The sequence below is a fragment of the Pinus tabuliformis genome, chromosome 7, assembly GCF_031772625.1.
Source record: "Pinus tabuliformis cultivar Carrire ecotype Pingquan chromosome 7, CPIR1, whole genome shotgun sequence".
In the NCBI taxonomy this organism is placed as follows: Eukaryota; Viridiplantae; Streptophyta; class Pinopsida; order Pinales; family Pinaceae; genus Pinus; species Pinus tabuliformis.
The window spans coordinates 1,494,308,137-1,494,330,091 of NC_142293.1; positions in this window are offsets into that span (position 1 = coordinate 1,494,308,137).

Below are 21,955 nucleotides of genomic sequence, written 5' to 3' on the forward strand. Positions count from 1 at the left end.
CAAGACTGTCGAAGACATTGCTAACATAAGTGGTTTTTCTTTCTTGCAAGGAATCTGACGCTGTGGTCACATCAGATGGTTTGTCACAAACCACTACAAGGCAAGGATGATATCTTCCAGTACCAATTATGAAGATTTCCACCACCAGGTTGATATCTCATCAAATCCTTTCTAGCCCATCAACTTTTTGGAACCCCCTGACAGAAACAATTCGCAAATGTGGCAATCAGAAAAAGAAATAAGAGTGCAGTACTTTAACAATTCCTTGATTGAAAGTTTCAGGTATCAGCATTACACACGTCCACAAATAGAATATTATACAATGGATTGAGTGTTGTCTTTCCAACCGACGATGGTGTTGGACAAGCTTTCGTGGATTCCCTTGATTTGGTAATATCCACTTTGTAATTTGTACAATAAAAGAGATTTGCATATCTTTTGTCATGAAGCTTTCGTGGGTTCCCTCAGTTTGGAATCTCCACTTTGTAGTACCAATTCGTCAGTCAATACTCTATGATTCGGTCCCCACATGCCTTTGGCTATCCATAAAAGGAGAAGGGACGAGATAACATGGGACCGTCCTCCCATGCCCAAATCTAGTTTTTGGTGATCTGATCAGATTTGATTAGAATCCTTCTTTTCAGTCATCAGTCTGTACATATACCATTCATGGATGTTTGTTCCCTTCGAACCCTATAAATATTGGGGGTTGCGGAGTAAGACTCATTCGTTTTTGGGAGTTTGAGAGTTTAGAGGTCTGGGTCGAGTTTTTCTCCTAGTCTGCATCTGCGGACTTTTAGTCTGAACTGCTTGCACCACGAGAAGAGCTAAAGTCTTTAGGAGAATTGAGAAGCCTGCGCATTGGTGCTTGACGCCAGTCTGAACCTAAAGTGGCTAGTTCTTAGATTGTCTTGTGAGTCTGTAAGTTGGTTTTATCTTGAGACTCAGTCTGCTTGTATGCCAGGTAGCTTGTAGATTTGTTACGCTTCGGCTAACTCATATCTACTAAACGCTACAGTAGTCCATCTGAGGAAGAGATTTTTCGCTCTGTAATATTTGCATCCATAAGTAATAAAATCATGTTCAAATTTCTGCAACCTTGCTATTTTTTTCATATCTGTGTTAAAGGTCCTGTTGATTTTGTCTATTTCTTTTCCATGAGTAGAGGCAGCCTCATGGATCTTCCTTTCTGTTTGTAAAGACAATCTATCAAGACTCTGAGCAAGAGCCTTATCATTTTCTGTTAAAGTGGTATCAGAGCCAAGGTCTTTGTTTGAGTGGATTTTGTATGTGAGATATTGTTTGAGTGGATCGCGAATTCGCTTGAGTCCTGAATAGCGTTTGTAGCCCATTGTTGCCGGAGTTGGCATTGGAGGGTGTTGAAGACGTTGGACGAGAATTCGTACCTTGGTACACGAAGAAACCGTAATTTCTCCTACAGAAGAAAGCCGCAATTCTTCTTTGGTATCATTCTGCAAGTCTTTGAATGGGTATTTTTATTTTCTACATCAATAATGGATGCTTCCAGTAGTTCTGAGTCAATGGGAAAGTTTGGTTCAAAATATTTTGATGCAATGAAAAATGAACATGAATTAAGATCAGGAATGTATGATGTATGTCATAATGAAGAAAGTTCTGGCAATGAGGCTTGCATAAATGAAGAAGAAGATAGTCCTATTGTAGATTGGAAACATCCTTCCGTTTCACCTACTGATGTATATAAAAATCTTGGTCCTTTTAATTTCTGAGCTATGAGTCAAATCAAAATAAAAGAGAAATCAGTCAAAATAGAGTTAAGCCTTAATGTCATGATGACTATTCCTATGTTAGAACAAAAACATATCCAAGCTGCTTTGAAATCAGGATACCAGTATGCCCATCTCGGGATGGTAAGAGTCGGTCTGAATGCTCTCCACAGGAAAGGTCAAAAAGCCTTTCTTTTTTCAGCCCTCTTTGACAATCGATGGTCAACATGTGTTCAGGCCATGATCGGAGGCATTGAAACCAGTCTCTCACATGGCCCTATACAGTATGATGTGTTCCCAGATTTCTCTGTAGCTCTTGATGATCCAAATATTCTGAAATGTCTAACCCTTGGAATCCAAACCAAAGGATATGAAAATTTTCATGGAAAATCAAAAAATTTGATAGTTTTTTATATTACCTGTGTTAGATTCTATAACACTACTATACCTGCCGTCTTGCATTCTCCTGGAAAAGATTTCGGAAGAGTTACCCTTGTACAGTATGACTCTTCCTACAATTCGATGGCTCCTGTTTATGTGTCTAGAAAATATCTGTGTCCCCTAGATGATTGGGTTACTAACTGGGGAAAATCTACAAAAAGATTTGTCGTTGCTGCCCAGCCTATCATTACTGAAACCAATGGTAAAGTTATCACCAGATTCCCCAGAGTAAGCACAGTTCAGTGTGGTGGATCCTCCTCCACAGTAAATTTAGTCCCTACGACAATCAACCAGTTACATCCTGCCCAAGCCCAAGCTCCTCCGCAGTTTGTAATTGACCAAGCAGTGTATGATTCTATCAAAAGATTATTTTTACAGCTAGGCCCTTCTCAGCCTTGTAGTTCAGTTTGTGACCATCCACACTGCTCTAAAACATTCTACCAATTTTCTTCAGAACCACCAACACCACATGGTGAGTCATCGACCATCATAGAATCAACATGATCAGATTTACTCCTTCGTCTGACTCCTTTGAAGAAAGTTACATAAAAGTTGTATTTTTTAATCCGCAAGAAGAACTGCTTGTGCATACAGTCTCTGGTTCTTCTACTTGTGGTTTAGGCTATGTTGACTCTTCACCTATTCCTGAATATAGAAGGAATCCTATTAACAAAATTCCAAAGCATGTAGAAAATTCCAAAGCATTTTGAAGAATACTTCAATGAGTTCCTCCATAGGCTACACACCCTGACTCCAGATCTCATCCTTGAGCCAAAATGGAAGGAAATTTTTGTAGCATCTCTTCCCCAGTGGGTCTCTTCTGCTATTGTTAATAAATTACCAGGGAAGGTTGGTGATTACAAATTTGGTATAATCAGGCAAGCTGTTAAAGCCATCATTGTTGAATTATGCTCACAAATGAAGATTGCTAGAGCAGCTACTAATCCTAAGAAGCTGCATGGCTATCATCAGCTCTGTAAGCAATGGCACCTTGGCAAAGCTGGCAATTCTGAGGGGCATAAACGCAGAAAGAAAAGGCATTTCAAAAAGAATTCCCAGTTTTCCCAAGAAGAACCAAAAAGAAAACATCACAAAGCTAAACCTTACAAGCATACAAAGATGTTTTCTAAAAACAAAGAAATCATGTGTTACAATTGTAACAAGAAAGGCCACATAGCTCCAGATTGTCCAAACAAGAAGGAAGACAAATCAAAGAAGAAAGTCCAGTATATAAATAAAAAAGGAAAAATAAATTTCTTTGATTTACCAAGTAGCTGTGATGAACTAATATCTTCTGATTTAGAATCAGAACATGATTTAAATTTTGTTGATTTTGAAGATACTTCTGAAGATGAATATTGCAGGGACCCTCATTGTACAAAATGTAGGGATTGTGATTGCAGTGACCCTGATGTCTGTAAATGTAATGCAGTCAGAATGATGAAGTCTGACTATGATGAGACCAACAAGAATATATTTGCATAAATGATGAATGCTACTGAGCCTCAAATAAAGAATATGTACAAAACCCTATTGACAGAACATTTGAAGCAAGGACCTGCTGAATCAAAGAAGTCTCCTAATGAAGGGTATGTGCCTCCTGCCACCTTCTTCTCAGTTGAAGCTCTGACTAGGCAGTTCAGGAATGAAGATTTTGGTGAAGATCTGCTGCAAACATTGCCCACAGTTCATCAGGCAATAAAGGAACTGAGAAGAAAAATAAAAGAAAATAGAAGACTGTGCATAGAAAAACATGAAGAATTAAATGTGAGATTGTTAAATGCTCAATGGGCTTCTGCCTCGAATTCACAAGGTCTTGAACTTTCAGGGAAAACAAAAAACAGGACTTTCCATTCAGAACCGGTCATCACAAAAATCCACCAGCAAAATAGTCCAGAAGAGGAAGAGGGAGGGAAAGATAGAACAGATTTTGGATGCAATACCATGAGCCGAGATGTAATGTATTGTGTCAAAATGAAAGTAAAGGTTGGTGGACAGTTTGAGTATTGGAAAGTATTGTTGGACACTGGCTCGAGATTAAATATCGTCAGCAACACAGTAGTGAGTATGCATCTACGAAGACCGACTGCCTGCCCCAGAGTCATTACTGCAAGTGGTGAAATTGCCACTAAACATGAAGCAGAGATAGATGTTTTCCTAACTGAAAATATTGGAGTACGTCTAGTTTGTCCAGTAGTTCCAGGTATAGATTGTGCTATGTATCTCAGAACTCCCTTTTTCCAGAATTTTAAGAAGCATGGAGCCAAGCTAGATGAAAGTAGCCAGCGGTATGGTTATTTTTCAGTTTAGAAAATAAAGAAATTTTCTTTCCATTCATAAATTCCAATTCACCCAAAAGAATAAAGAGAATTGAAATATTGGAGAACCTTTGGGAAAAATGGAAGTAAAGAAGGAAATCTTGAAGACATAAGAACACTTGGACAATGGAAAATATGCCTATGAAATAGCAGACCTCACTGCTAAATTCAAAGAATGTTGTTCAGACGACCCAAATGCCTTCTGGCATATCAAAAAGCAAGAAGTGGAACTTCCTCTTAAGAAGGATTTCAGCAGAAAACTGAGAAGATCTAAAGCAGTGGCAATGAACGAAGATCAGATGAAGATGTGCAAATAGAAATCAAAGATCTCCTAAAAAAAGGACTCATCAGAAAAAGTAAGAGCCCTATAGCATGTTTTGCCTTTTATGTCAATAAACATGCTGAGATAGCCAGAGGTAAGCCAAGGTTGGTTGTTAACTACAAACCTCTTAATAGTATTCTGGATTATGACGCCTATCCTCTGCCTAAGCCATCTTCCATACTTGCCCAGATATCCAAGTCCAAAATATTTTCCAAATTTGATTTGAAGTCTGGTTTCTGGCAAGTAGGAATCAAAGAAGAAGATAAATGGAAAATAGCATTCTCTGTGCCTGAAGGAAATTATGAATGGAATATCATGCCATTCGGTCTAATCAACGCCCCTTCAGCCTTTCAGAGAATAATGGACAAGACTTTTGAAGGAATGGAGGAATTCCTGAAAAAGTACATTGATGATTTATTAATTCATTCTGATAATATTGCTGACCATATCAAACATCTGAAAATCTTTCTGCGCAGAGTCAAAGAAATGGGCATAGTATTATCAGAATCCATAATGAAGTTGTTCCAGCAATAATAGATTTCTTGGGTTACAACATACAATATGGATCTTATACCATAATTCAAAGAAGTCTAAATTTTTTTGATCACTTCCTTGATGAAATTAAGGATAAAACTCAGTTGCAGAGATTTTTGGGAAGTTTGAATTACATTTCTAAATTTTTGAAGCATTGTGCACAAGAAATAAGGTTGTTAAATAAAAGGCTTTAGAAGGATCCAATTCAATGGAATAATGACTGTACTCAGGCAGTCAAGACAATAAAAGAAAAGGTCAGAAGCATCCAGCCACTCTCCCCTATTAGAGAAGAATGGGAAAAGATCATAATGACAGATGCTAGCCATGAAGGATGGGGGGAAGTTTTGTGTCAGAAGAACCCCGACAGCAAAAATGAGACTGAAGTCTGCCAGTATGCATTTGGACTTTGGGCCAAGAATCAACTGAATTGGTCTAGTTTGAAAAAAGAGATTAGAGCAGTTTGTTTGGGAATAGCAAAATTCAGAGATTTCGTCATCTACACCAAGTTCACTATTAGAACAGATTGCCAAGCATTAAAGTTTGTTATCCACAAATGTGACTTTGAAGATGCTACTATGGTAAGATGGATTATGCAGCTCAGTCAATATAATTTTGACATTGAATTTGTTAAAGGAGAGAAGAATAGTTTTACATACATGTTGAGTAGGGAATTCCTGTCTGAACATTCAATACTAAGTCTACATTTCAATTATCTCAGGAGGAGAGAAAGTACTGTTGAAATTGAAACACCAAATGGATGGGTAAGCTATGAGCTTGAAATTCCAGTACTTATCCATAATGTAGATTGGTATCCAATCAAAGAGATCAGACACCGAGAAAATATTCCCTATCTATGGACAGAGACAATGCAAGATGAAATGAATCAAGAATCAGTGGAAGCTTTAGAGTATTTGGAACACATTGGCAGTATACTCTATACTCTTGAAAGAGATGATGAGGATGATGACAGAATGACAAGTTGCCACATCAAACTTCAGAGGTTTGATAACCATCTTCATCGGGAAAATTATAACCCCAACAGACAAAAAGAATCCTTCTTTACAGCTATGAACCTCCAAAACTGTTCAGCCAACTTATTCTATTCTATACAGTCCTCATTTCTATTTGAAGGAATGACAACAGAAGCCTTAGAACGAGAAAACCCCACACCATATTCGTTCGTCGAATGGTGGCAAATATATGGACTCTCAGCCTTGGTCATTAAGCCGTATACACTACACATGCTTAAAATTCCTAGTTTTAGTGAACCAAGGTCTCATATGAATGGTATAGTCTACAAGACTGTCGAAGACATTGCTAACATAAGTGGTTTTTCTTTCTTGCAAGGAATCTAACGCCGTGGTCACATCAGATGGTTTGTCACAAACCACTACAAGGCAAGGATGATATCTTCCAGTACCAATTATGAAGATTTCCACCACCAGGTTGATATCTCATCAAATCCTTTCCAGCCCATCAACTTTTTGGAACCCCCTGACAGAAACAGTTCACAAATGTGGGAATCAGAAAAAGAAATAAGAGTGCAGTACTTTAACAATTCCCTGATTGAAAGGTTCAGGTATCAGCATTACACACATCCACAAATAGAATATTATACAATGGATTAAGTGTTGTCTTTCCAATCGACGATGGTGTTGGAAAAGCTTTCGTGGATTCCCTTGATCTCGTAATATCCACTTTATAATTTGTACAATAAAAGATATTTGCATATCTTTTCTCATGAAGCTTTCGTGGGTTCCCTCTATTTGGAATCTCCACTTTGTAGTACCAATTAGTCAGTCAGTACTCTATGATTCGGTCCCCACATGCCTCTGGCTATCTGTAAAAGGAGAAGGGATGAGATAACATGGGACAGTCCTCCCATGCCCGAATCTAGCTTTCGGTGATCTGATCAGATTTGATCAGAATCCTTCTTTTGAGTCATCAGTCTGTACATAGACCATTCACGGATGTTTGTTCCCTTCGAACCCTATAAATATTGGGGGTTGCAGAGTAAGACTCATTTGTTTTTGGGAGTTTGAGAGTTTAGAGGTCTGGGTCGAGTTTTTCTCCTGCTCTGCATCTGCGGACTTTTAGTCTGAACTGTTTGCGCCACGAGAAGAGCTAAAGTCTTTAGTAGAATTAAGAAGCCTGTGCATTGGTGCTTGACGCCAATGTGAACCTAAAGTGGCTGGTTCTTAGATTGTCTTGTGAGTCTGTAAGTTGGTTTTGTCTTGAGACTCAGTCTGCTTGTATGCCAGGTAGCCTGTAGATTTGTTACGCTTCGGCTAACTCATATCTACTAAACAATGCAGCAGTCCATCTGAGGAAGAGATTTTTCGCTCTGTAATATCTGCATCCATAAGTAATAAAATCTTGTTCAAATTTCCGCAACCTTGCTATTTTTTCATATCTGTGTTAAAGAAGAAATTGCAGTTTCTTCACGTACCGAGGTACGAATTCTCATCCAACGTCTTCAACACCCTCCAACGCCAACTTCGGCAACAACGGGCTACAAACGCTATTCAGGACTCAAGCGAATTCGCGATCCACTCAAACAATATCTCACATACAAAATCCACTCAAACAAAGACCTTGGCCCTAACACCACTTTAACAGGACCTTTAACACAGATATGAAAAAATAGCAAGGTTGCCGAAATTTGAACAAGAATTTATTACTTATGGATGCAGATATTACAGAGCGAAAAATATCTTCCTCAGATGGAATTCTGCAGCGTTTAGTAGATATGAGTTAGCCAAAGCGTAACAAATCTACAGGCTACCTGGCATACAAGCAAACTGAGTCTCAAGATAAAACCAACTTACAGACTCACAAGACAATCTAAGAACTGGCCACTTTAGGTTCACATTGGCATCATAATTCCTATGCCATGTTATGCATATCATATCCATCATGAGTATTGAACATTAAATACCTATCATCATGTAGTAAATGAATATGTCAATATACCTTGACATAATGTCATAATACCTGTGCATATCGCTATTATCATATGGATACATTATCACTATAAGAACCATATGTACATCATTATCTTCCTACCATGATATCATGAAACATATGTTTTCATCAAGTTGTCAATTACTTTTCAATAATCATTTCCACTTCTTTCTACTAGGTAGCTGATCATTTACCCCATCGGTATAATCATCTAAGTACATGAACCTCATGATCTTGAGTCTTAATGTCTCATTATACCATCATTATTTAAATCCAAATTAAAATCCCTTGGTTTTACATCCAATCACCCTTTGGCTTACTGATTCCAATACTGCTATATGCAATTGTATATAAACACTATTTCATCATGATTTAACTTTATATCATGCTTAATTTACTTGTATGAGGATTTGTTGATCCATGTTGACTTATTTAACAATTAGCACTTCATGCACAAAATATTTTCTTATCTCGTTGAGTTCATCAAGTTCGTATCTCAATACCACTTGATTTCTTTATCATAAATTCACCCTTCCTCAAGTTGGGCAAAAGACTCTTTCTTATTAAATAGTATCATTATTTTAGATTTTGAAACAATTGGAAACATTACTACCATCATTGTCCATGAAAACTTAAATGTGAGGTGTTATGTGGAAACAACCTCTTTTAACGTTATGGGAAGTCCTACTCATGAAATAATGAGTGAAAATTAGTCAAGGACAACGTTTATTAATTGACTTTCACTTATTTTGTCACTATGTACGCAATCCTTCTCAAGGTATCCTTATAAAATTTCTAGCAACATTAAGATAGCTACCAAATGTAATCCACTTATCTTTTCCTATTTTAAGATAAAATATCCTAATCCTTCATCATTTTATCCATAATTCATTCATATAGTTAGTCACTTCTGGAAAAATTTACAATGTGGCTCTCCCATTGTTATAGATGTTGTTATGCACACAACTTATCTTCTCCATTCTATTTTATCATACCTTATAGGTTCCTAAAAATGACCTCCATGATTTTTCAACTTCACTAGTTGATTGTCAATATTTTCTTCTTTATGTGCATCATCCTCTTATAGTGATACGTTTAGAGTACAAAGTTATGATTATACTGAACTCTTCCATAGGTTGTCTCTTCTTACTGATTTCTTACCCTTGTTGTGATATTTTTTCTCTACCACCTTAAGCATCTGACCCAAGTTGGCCATAATCACATGAACTATCATTAGTTATCATCCTTTTAGAAAAATTGCAAGTTTCTCCTTTCCATTTCTCCTTAGACAAATTTATCCACTATATGCAATTATACTCATCATCTAAGCTGAAATCCAAATCTGTACGATTTGCCATTAAGACTAAAATATACCATCCTGTGGTTTATATATATATATATATATACTGCAAACCCAACTGATTACTCAAGAATGAAGGGGACTTCAATGGTAGCTTGATGATATTAGTAGTAAATGAGTAGATACATGTAATTTGAATGGCAATTGCAATGCTTTATTAGAAGATCATATTGAGAGAATTTTGTTCTTGCAATAATAGACCAGAGAAATGCCAAGCAACTGCTATCGCTAAAGGACATTGAGAATAGCAACCTAGCCTAAATAATTAGTGAATAGTATGATCAACATTCAAGGAATGTTATCTCTGTGTTTTTAGATCAGATTGAATAATAAAATAATGAATAGATGCAAGTGAACAATGATCAGCTAAAGGTAATAAGATATCAGAGTTTATCCATTGTGAATTGGAACATAATTCACTATTTTAGAGCACTTTAATTGGTGACAATTTCAACTTCAATTATCCAATTACTTCAAGTGCTATGTAAACTGTGCTGTAAAATGAACCAGTGGTGAGTAGTTACATCAAAATTAAATATTTGTTACAAAAACATGCCAGTATACCATATCAATAGTGCGATCTTTCAGAGAATTATACATCGTCAATTATGGGTAGATTATCACCATCAAGATTATAAGATTATATAATTTTCCAATGAATCAATGAGTCATAATAAAAGTATATCTTAATTATGTGGCTCATTTAGAATTTCACTTTGTTATATGGTCATAATGGAGAGAGCTATGCAAGCACAAACAACTCAAAAAAAATGAGATAGTGGTTTTACCTTGTAATGAGATTCTAATGAGAGCAGAGAACCACCGAGGAAAGGACCAGTATCCAAACCAAATAATCTGTTGTCTATAATGATGCATGAAAAAACCAATGAGGAACTAATGAGTGCACCAAACTTTAACTTATACCAGCCGAACACTTATACTTGATCCTCCAAAACAAATGTTGATACCCCTAGAATTTCAGGTCTCACTTCTTTAATATCAGACTTTTGTGATGTTTCTTAAGAAATAAGCTAGATGTAGCTAATTTAACAAGTATATTAGCCTACCAAATCCAGATCAGTTATCAAAATGTGATGAAAAATAAAGTTGATGAACTGTAAAGAAAAGAAGGTTGATCTAGAGACCTTGTATGAGAAATAAAAACATTACTGTAACTCAAGATTCATCATTGAAGAAGCATAAAATAAGAACCAATATACTCAATAATAATTATTATCAAAGTCTAATAAGGTTAATAAGTTATCCTTATTATCAAAGTTTATGAGTTTAATAAGATATATTTTTATCATAAATCATCAACAATCACAAATTTTGTAGTATAAATCATGGAAAACATGAGTTAGAAGGTAATAATGATGTCATAATAAAACTTAGAGAATTGTCTCAATGTAAAATTCCAAATTCGAATGACTAAAGCTTAAGAATATTGGTGGCATTATTGTGTTAAGAAGGTACTTGAATTTCGAAAGAAATTTATTCATCATTATATGTCACACCAATATTAATTTTACAGATTCATGATTTTTAAGGATAAAGATAAATTGAAATTTTTGCTGTAGAGTGAAATATTTAAGTGTCTGTTTAAGTAATCATAACTTATGTTAGAAGAATTAAATGGACTACTTTTAACAAAATAAATCGTTAAACAAATTTATTGAATGTATCTTGAGATTCTTATGGCTATTAAATGATTACTCTAAGGGAATTTAAGAAATCAAACAACCAAAGAAATATTCCACACCATAAAGAAGAGACACCGCCACTCGATCCAAAACGGAATCGGATGACTGGGAAGGTTATCCCTCCCAAAAATAAAAGTAATTTTATTAATAAGATGGCCCACCTATAAGCGCACCTGCGAAGGCAACACCATATCAAACCCTTAACAAGCTTTAATAGCTATTGGGTTTTACACTAATTACAACATAAATATGGAAACAACACCAGGAAACTCTGAACAAACCTATTGGCTATAATACATTTTAGCTATAATGAGAAGGTGCTTCTCAAGCATAGTGCATAACAATCCTTCAGTTACTCACAATTGTACCAGCAGCAAAATCATGAGGTGGTGGTAAATCCCCATAGTCTGATAATTCTGTCTATCTACTACCAGATATCAGTATCCAGCAGCCAAAATTCTCCCATCCATTTGCGGCCAAAACGTCCACTAGTGGTCCCACGATGAGTTGTCTCAACTAAAATAGTTTATTTTATCTTAAACAACAACAACAACAACATATATATATATATATATATATATATATATATATATTAATTTAAATTGGAAAATAATTTATAAATTATGTAGGCCTTCAATCGATCCAACACCTCAGTTTCCTTCCAACAAGTTGGCACTAACGAACACATTAACCCATATAAAGGTTGTAAATTACGTAGCATGCTTACTCTGCAATAGAAATTCATCATATTTTATAGATAAACTTACTGTGGAGTTTTAAAATCCAAAGAGATATATGACATCAAAGATTCAATGATAATCGGAAGTTTGCCTTAACAGTCATTGCATCACGTGGCCACTAGAAATCAAGTTAACATCTGCTCTGCATTTTCAAGCTAGAGAACATAAATTCCCAACTAAATATTTAGTGAAACCATTCCTAATATGAAATACTGAAGATAAGAATATGAACTTAAATGCCTAAAGAGTCTGGGACTTTATAATTTTTTTAATTCTGGAGCTAAGAGAAAATTTGAAGGATAAATAGAAAATTCCAAACTACCTTAACTTTTTGGCGTTGAGCTGTATTAATAACCACAACTCTTGAAATATAGATCGGAGATGGAAGGGGCAACTTGAGATACAATGCACTTGGACCTGATTCCTTCTACCAACATTACTTGTTGAGTGGATCTTCTTCCAAGACAATGTCATCACTGAAATTTCGAGAAAACACTATTAGATTGTCATCTCCAGTGCACTTCAGGTAGAAGGTGGACCTGAGAATCGCAAGGTTCTGATAAGGATGAGTTAAATACATGGCATTAAGTCTTGTATCTATCCAATCAATCCATAAACTCCCACTGGGAACCATCCCTCTGATGGTGAAAACACTACCTGAGTCCAAAACAAGCCTTCTTTCCACGAGCGCTCTTCACATCATCACTTTATACCTGGAGAGGAGAGGAACCTCTCCTCGCACAGGGACTTAGGCTCAAAACATGAATAGACAAGATCGATCATGAAAAGGAGATCCTCTGGGGGCCTCTCCCTATGGATTTTATTTTATTTATTTATTTTTATCCAGCTCCACTAACACATCACAGGATTTGATTTATTCCCATAACTTGTGCCATTGTGAGGATGCTCTCACCACATAATTATGGAAAACGCTGTTCTCCATCTTGTGGTTACGCACAGCCTCAGCAGCCATGACATTATACAAAGGAGAGGAAGCCGCCTGCTCAAGAGCATCCAACATTACCACTACCCAACCCATTTCCTTACCATTCTTCATCTTCTCCATGGCTTTCGCCCTCTTTAATAGCTTAGAGCGAAATCCAACACGTGCATTGAGGTGTGGGAGGTCTTCAGGTAGCAAGTTTCCATTCCTGACAGCATCATATAATTCCCACATGGTTGATTCCAAAAGGGACTTCAACCCAGTTTTATGCTTAACACCAAATTCCCAAAGCCACGGACCAGCTATTGCATTGTCATTAAAATTCTTGATATGGCAGGCCTCTATCCTTGATGGTAAGTCAAGCACTTCTCTAGCGATCTTCAAACTATATACATCACGAAGAAACCTCTGCTGGGGTAAACTCTTCGCAGACACAAAGAATTTAAGAGCATCCCCGAGGTCTCCATCCCAACGCACAAGATTCGACACGCGAGCCCAATCGCACATCTCCCCCCTGCCAATAACCTTCTTGATCTCCTTCTCAAACATGCTCATCGCGGTGGGGATCCCTCTAGCCCTACCGAGACTGACGTCTACTAGAACTTTGAGTCTGAATCCTTGATGGTACAATGACAACGAAGGAACTTAGTTGTGGATTTGAGGGGACATCTCCACTACCACACGCGTCCCCACCTGCCTGAGGGACTCCTTCAGCTCCAGGGAGCACATTAGCCATAATGGTCTTGAGACCATAGGGTTGGGGGGCACCGAAGGTTCCCCACTGGGATTGCCTTCATCTCGTTCACTCGGAATGACAAAGGGAGACGCTGCAGGAGTTGGGACACCAACTGCATCCAAGTAGGCATGAAAACACCTCGTCCCCTTGGGATCCCCCTTCTGCTCGGAATGCTTAATCTTATCCATACAAAAGGTCTGAAACTATTCGCGAATGTCAGGCACTCGGCAATGAGTGGCCTTCCATTCATTAGCGACCTAGGAGGCGAACTGGGTGCAAGCAGCTTCAAGATTTGATGTCGTGAGATGATCACAGTGGGGAACAGGTGCGACATGGGATGCAAGCCACTTATCGACACATCTCGACACAAACTCCTCCTCACTGGGCTTTAGTCCCTATCATTCTATATTACATAAAACATACAAAATATGAAGCATATATAACATAATTTCAAAACCCTATTCTCTGTGAGGGCTACAAGGATAGCAGTTTAAGCATAAATAGACAAAGAATAGGAAAAATAAAATAAATCAATAGAAGCCGTTGGCTTGGTTTGGTTCCTCCTCCATTTTATGGCTCATTGGGTTAAAAAAAAAATGTAATAAATATGCAGCATCCGGAAAGTAAGCATCCTGTACTATCTTCAAAACAAGTCAAATTAAATATCCCAAGAATTTTTTTTTTTTTTTTTTTAAGATGCCCATAGGCCCTAAGGGTTGAGCCTTGATCTGATACCATATGTAATAGTACAAAGTAAATATAAAGTTAATTTCCTAATTAAAATCATAATCAAAGAAATAAGCACATACCTATATTACCTGTGATCGAAGTTTGCTAGATGACAACAAAGTTTTGGGGACGACTCTCCACCCAATTGTAGGCTCAATTGTGGAAGGATTTGCTACAACTAGCCACCCTCGAGTCCTCAATCAACATACTATTGCCAGTGACTCCTAAGTCTTAGAACACCATTCTCCCAAGAGAATGAAAGATAGAAACTCGGAAAGATGGAATGCCTCCCATCCTCCTCACCTCTAATAAATAGAGCAAACATTGGATGGGGAACCACATGCACACACTCCGTGTGTCTACATGCAACTTTGATTTTTAGCTTTCTTTACTTTTCTTTTGATTTTTTAGTTTTCTTGTTTTATTTCTTTTCTTTCTTTAGCTTTCTTGTTTTATTTTCTTCTTTTCCCTGTTTTTCTTGTTTCATTATTATTATTATTTATTTATTATTTTGTATATATTTTTAATATCATTTATGATTTATTATTTTTATTATTTATTATTTATTATTATTTTATTAATTTTTTTTTTTATTATTTATTATTTATTATTAAGGAGAGGGATATTACACATCTTCCATCAGAAAGGGACAAGGATGTGATTAGGATGATACTAGTAAACCTATTTATATATAAGTATTGTCTTCATTATGAGAATAAGTGTGAATAAGCATTATGCTGTGTAATTTTTCCTAAAATGGAAGTTACACTCCAGATTGTATAAAATTTATTATGGAGATTGAAATATTCTAGCCTATTTCTCTTTAAAAGTTAATCAATAACAAATTGTAGTGCATAAATTTTAGGCGTTTTCTGGTAAATAGTAATTTACTTTTATTTCATAAACAAGATTCTTGATTATTTGTATTAAGTAATATTTTAATTAAATGATATACATGGTAATGTAATTACATTAATATTTATTTTGGACAGGCCACGTTTTACTGTAATGAGAAAGTTGTTGATCAAACTTATATAGGATGAGACTCTTTGATTTTTAGATCTCTGTTGGTTTTTTTGATGGTGTTGTCCAATATGGAGACTATGGATGTCGTATGGTTTTGTGGGGAATTCAATATCATTTATGGTAGCATGGTGGCTCTAGTTCCAACACGAATGCTATGGCTTTATGGGAGCTGCTTTGGTTTGCTCTCCACAAGAACATTAGCCATCTAAATATCTATGGAAACTCTAAGGAATTAATTGATGACATTAAAGAAACCACTAAGTTTTGTCCCCCCTTCTCCTTCAATGGCTTAGGAGGATCTAGCACACCCTCATTTTTCTCCTCTCATACAACATGTGACATGTATACCAAGATGTAATATGATGGCTAACAACTTCTCCAAGGATGGCCTTGCAAATCTTCTGGTATATCGAGGCTGACCTTGCAAATCTTCTGGTATACTACACTATCGATACTTGGTTGAAAACAAGGTACTATAGGAGAGCAAGTTCTGCCTCCCATGAACATCTCGACACCCTACAACTAGACACTATGTGGGATTTGCAGTTATTTTGGTAATATCGAGTTTCTAAAATGTGCATTTAGTTGAATTTTTGAATTACATTACTATTACATCTTTTTTGATAGACAATTTTTTGATAAAAACCTTTCTTATCCAACACTTTGTTTTAACTGGGTTAATGAAACCATCGACTAAATATATGTACCATTTTTCTTTATAATAAAAAGAATATTTTTTCCTTCTTAAAAAATTAAATTATAATATTAAAATTTAAATTCCCACTAACTTTACTAGCACAATTATTTTTCTTACATCTATATCCTAACGTGTCACATTTAACATCCATTTAACTAATATATTTAGGATCATTCAGCAACCATTTCTATATATATCCTAACATATCACATTTAGCAGCTATTTAACTAATATACTTAAGACCATTTAGCAGCCATTTAATAATATATTTAGGACAAGTTGTAAACATTGTTTAAATAAAAGTTATTGCTGGTTATAAATAAAAGTTCTGCTTCTTGTTCTCTTCATCGGGGCCAAATCCACATTTCAAAACTCATTAGCAATTTCTACAAATGAAACTAAATGGTTGTAAATTTTATTTAAAATTAGTGCAGAGAATAATGGAAATTTGGCAAGATTATAATAAAATTTATTAAATTTTTTTAGAAATCTAAGTTATAGCTATCAAACTTCAAGATTTTGGATAACTTCAAGATTTTGGATGCATCTCTTATCTTTTTATGTCAGTGCAATAGTGAAAAAGAATTATTATAATTACTCCTTGTAGATCCTATGCTCATCCCATAAGGGATACCAAAATTTGGATAGATGTGAAAATTTGGAAAGAGATATTTAAAATTACCAAAGATTTATCAATAATGAGATGAGTAACCTGAATTACAAGGGACAAAAATTCAAATTGTTCAGAATTCCTAGTTTATATACCCATTAATGCAATAGCAAGGGATACCAAAATTTGGATAGAGCCATCTAAAATAGTACCACAAAGATTTATCAATAATGAGAGGATTAAACTAGATGATTAAATTGAATTATAAGGGACAAAATTTTGAATTATTAGGAATTGGAGGGAAAAATTTATTTCACAATCTATAGGTCCATTAATGCAGTCTGGCTGTATATGCCCATAGTTAGATTTAAACAAGTACATTATCTAGTTGTAAACATTATACTGCCCATAGTTAGATTTAAACAAGTACATTATCTAGTGGTGGACATATATAACCTAGTCTATAGATCCATTAATGCTGTTGGGTTGTACATGCCCATAGTTAGATTCAAACAAGTACATTATCTAGCAATGGACATATGCAACCCAACAACATTAATGGACCTATGGCCTGTTAAATATTGGTTTCCGAGTTAGACTAGGAAGGACAATGTGCTGGGGCTTTTATTGGCAAGTTGAATGATTCATTGGGTGTTGAGGCCAGTTGGATATTTAATCATGTGGGCATATCCCCAGGTGATGATAGTGGAGTTGGTCAAAGGGATGGTCTTAGTGTAAAGAACCCAAAAATTAGTTTGGAAATAATGGAAGCTTGGAAAATAATGGAAAATTTGACAAAATTATGAAAATATCTAGTAGACTTTCTTGAAAATCTAAATTATAACTATCAAACTTCAAGATTTTGGGTGCCCCAAAAATCCTTGATAGTGCTGAATCTATTTCTACCATAAAGAAACAATTCATACACTCCACTATTTTTTAATATTTTTTTACCCAATTCCTAAAAGAAAATCTACTATCCAAGCAAATTTGAATATCTCTAGACAATGTCAAAAGGATGTGTCGTACTTGTGTCGTACTTACCAAGCCACGGTCGCTATCTCATGCATATTAGAATTTCCAACTAGTGTTTACCTGTCGTTCATATATGACAGTCTAGTTGTTATGTCATCGAAGCTTGTTCACTCAACTGTTTTTAGCTGTAGTAATCTGCTACACTATTCAAGTTGTATCACCATTGACATCAAAGCTTGTATGCTCGATTGTGAACTTCGAGTTGGGAATTTAGAACTTATAACACGTCCACAACACCCTTCTGTTGACTGGTAATTCAAGACGAGGTTTTTCGAATGTACTAACGCAGTTATTTTTAATTTTTCAAGTCATTTTTTCCACAATTATCTTGAGTTAAGTTAGGTGATCATTTTAATACTAGCACAACTATATTTACCAAGGTAAATATGGTTGATATAAGCCGATAGGCGTACATCAAGCATATATATCAACCATATTTTCCAATGTGGTTGATATATGCCGATAGGCTTATATGAACCACATTAATAATTATTATGGGTATTTAGGATTATTAATAACTATATAAATAACTATATAGGATTATTAATAACTATATAAATATTAACAACCAGATTATTTATATGATGATGATGATGATGATGATGATGGTTAATTTCCACTGAGACCAAACTTTGGTCTATCGGACCTAAAGAAACAAATTATTTAGTTTGATTTAATATTTTATTCCTATGCTCAAAAAGCTTGGAGAGAAGCTTCCCGAGCTCACTATAATTTTGACATCGTAAAAGGCTAGGAAGGTCAGTATTGCGACAAAGATTATGAAACTGAGATCTAATGTGGTTGTACGCGGGGCACTCTAAGAGGAAGTGGTTTTCATCCTCGATGTTCCTATTCTCACAGATATGGCAGATCCTTTCCATCCACGGTGTTTTAGGAACTGCCCAACGACTTGTTTCACTATGGAGCTCATGAGAGTTCGTTCTAATCTTCGCTATATTAATTTTCTTCTTTGAGCTAGTTAAAACAGAGAGATACTTTTGATCTTCTAGGGTGGGTTTGATGACTTTCTTATAATAACTTAACTTTCTTTTAGCTGCTAAATCTTTCTCACACCACATTTTTTTTTGAACTTAGAAGTAACAATATTTTTAATGTTATTAATGTTTTGCAATGCATCATTCTCATTGATCTCCCAAAGGTTTAACCAGGCCCTCATGTCTTTATACCACCCCTGCTTGAGCCTTAAGTGGTTTTGGTTGGAATTTAAAGCTAACTTAGGAAGTCTATGATCTCCTATGTTATTGAGTTTGTGCTTGCACAACAGAAGCCTAGTCATAGCTAGTCTCTTGATAGGGGAAAGACCTACTTCTATAAGGAGAATAGGATAGAGTGTATTGCTTTTAATTTTCAGGTTATATGTTATAAAACGCTTCTGGATTTTCTCAATCTTTCTCTAGGATTCTCTAGAGATGCTGGAACCCCAGACCTCACATCCATATAAGATAATAGGAGTGACTAAAGTTTCAAAGAGGAGTTTCTTTTTTTCCCACATTACGAGGTTTTCCATTTTACAATTATTTTCAAGACCAAAATAAGCTTTCCACCCCCCATTAATCCTTTTCTCAATGCTATAGTTCCAGTTGAGCTTGTGATGAATATCAATTCCTAAGTACTTGTAAGAATACACTTCCTCCAAGTTATTATTGTCATACATAAAATTAGCGTAAGTGTCCTTCTTGGATTTGATAATCATAACTTTTGTTTTGTCAGTGTTAACAGTCATACCCATGGTAGAGCAAAAATCCTTAAGAAGCCTAAGTTGCTTATCAAGATCAGATGGGCACCTTGTGAGAAGAACAATATCGTCAACATAGAGAAGAAGGATGATGACTATCCTAGCTAAGATCGTGCCAACACAACCTGCTTCCTCTAAATAACCTTCAAGATTGTCGATGTAAATGCCAAATATTAGATTATTATTATATTATTTAAATAACCTAATAATATAAAATTATAAAAAAGGTAATAACAATTATATGGTATAATAATAATAATAATATTTGATTATAATATTATAATAATATACAAATATAGTTATTATTATAATAATAATATAATCAATATTATTATAATAAGAACAATAAAGACCAATTATTTATTATTTATGATAATTAATAACTATACAAATAATAGCAACTATATTCTTATATTCTTATATATTTATGATTATTATAATAACATAAACTCATAATAATAATATTATTATTATTATCATTCTTAGGGTTTAGTATTTTTAATATTTATATTAGGGTTTGTATACATAGGGTTAATTATTATCAGTATTTGGGATTATTAATAACTATATAAATATTAACAACGAGAATATTTCTATATATTATTATATAAATATTATAATAATAATATAAACTCGTAATATATATTAATTAATAATAAGAATAGCTCATAATAATATTAGATTATCATTATATTATTAAAATAATATAATAATATAAAATTATAAAAAAATAATAACAATTATATTGTATAATAATAATAATAATAATAATAATAATAATATTACATTATGATTATATTATTATAATAATATACAAATATAAGGGCTTCGGGCTTCGGAGGAGGAGTAGTGTAGCATTGATAAGGAAGGCGGACCCGATGATTTATGAATGCGGGGGTATAATATTTGACATTCGACAAGCCGATCGCAATCGCACATTGGTGAAGTCCCAAGACGCATATCAAATGCCCATTTGGAATCCGCCGATGTGATTTTATTATTGGAAAGCGCGCTTTTCAATAAACGGGAAATATGATTGTTAAACGAATGTTTGTAGGTCTAAAAGCATAAATCAATTATGAATGAGAAACAAATGATTTATTGATTTCTTAAAGATTATCTCACCTCCCTATGACAGCTCACTATTTATCGCAATCAGAGTTATGAAAAGGAAACAACTAAAACATAACGTTTGTGCCTCCTGAGATTTGTGATGCGATGTATCATTATGGCATTTAAGTATCACAATTTGGCAGTTACGAAAATGATTAATAGAGCAATTATTGTTGAATCCTTCGAGGTTTTCATTCGTGGTAGCATAACATATTAAAACCCGAATAGTGTGGTAGCTTTGAACGAATTTTTCCTCTTTTACGGTCTTCTGTTTCTTTATGCAGAGCAAGGTTGAATTCATCAATCGAGCAGAAATGTCGCAAAAATCAAAGAAAGTGAAGGTTCCCTCCATAATCAAGGATGAACCAAAAAAGAGGGTATTGATATCTCATACTACCTGCCTCGGTCTAGGTAAGGCTTCATGGGAAAGCATATATAATTTACTGGAAGCTGAGGACCCAGTAGAGATTGAAGAAGAAAGGGGAACAACAGATTCAAGCGACAAGTCAAAGACTACTCTTAAAGATTTTTCCAGCTCTTTTCTTCACAGAATAATTGCCCACGCCAAAATATTACCCTATAATGACTTGGTCAAATGGGTAATTGAAAGTATCAACATAAATGACAGAGCATTCTTTACGGCTGATGGAAAGATGTTTGGGTCATTCAGGGCGGAAGATATCAAAAAGATATACCATTTGCCGCAACCATAGAAGCATTACAACAAGGCATTTGTAGAACCTTTCGCCAAGGAAAATGACCTGGAGTCAGACCCTATCAGGTAGTGGAGGCATTTTGCAAACAAACACAAGCACAAATCATCGAGTATGTATTTCGTAAACTCCTTAGCATGTCCTTACTGCTATGCTAGTGCTATGATATGTAGACTCTTTGGAGTCTCTGATTCAACCAGGTTTTCTATAGAAATGGTGCCCTTAATGGAAGTGGTAGTTAACTCTTATATCATGGATTAGGCAACCATTTTGTTTGATAAAATGGCCAATCAAATACTTGATTACAGAAAAAATAGGTTTGTGACTACCTAGGTAATACCCCCATTTTATATGAGTGCCTACATCATGGATACCATATGTTTTAATTCTGATTACCCCATTTTAGGCTGGAAGTGGACTCCACAAGACCCAACCCCCATTCATCTCTATCATAAGTATTTATGGAAGAC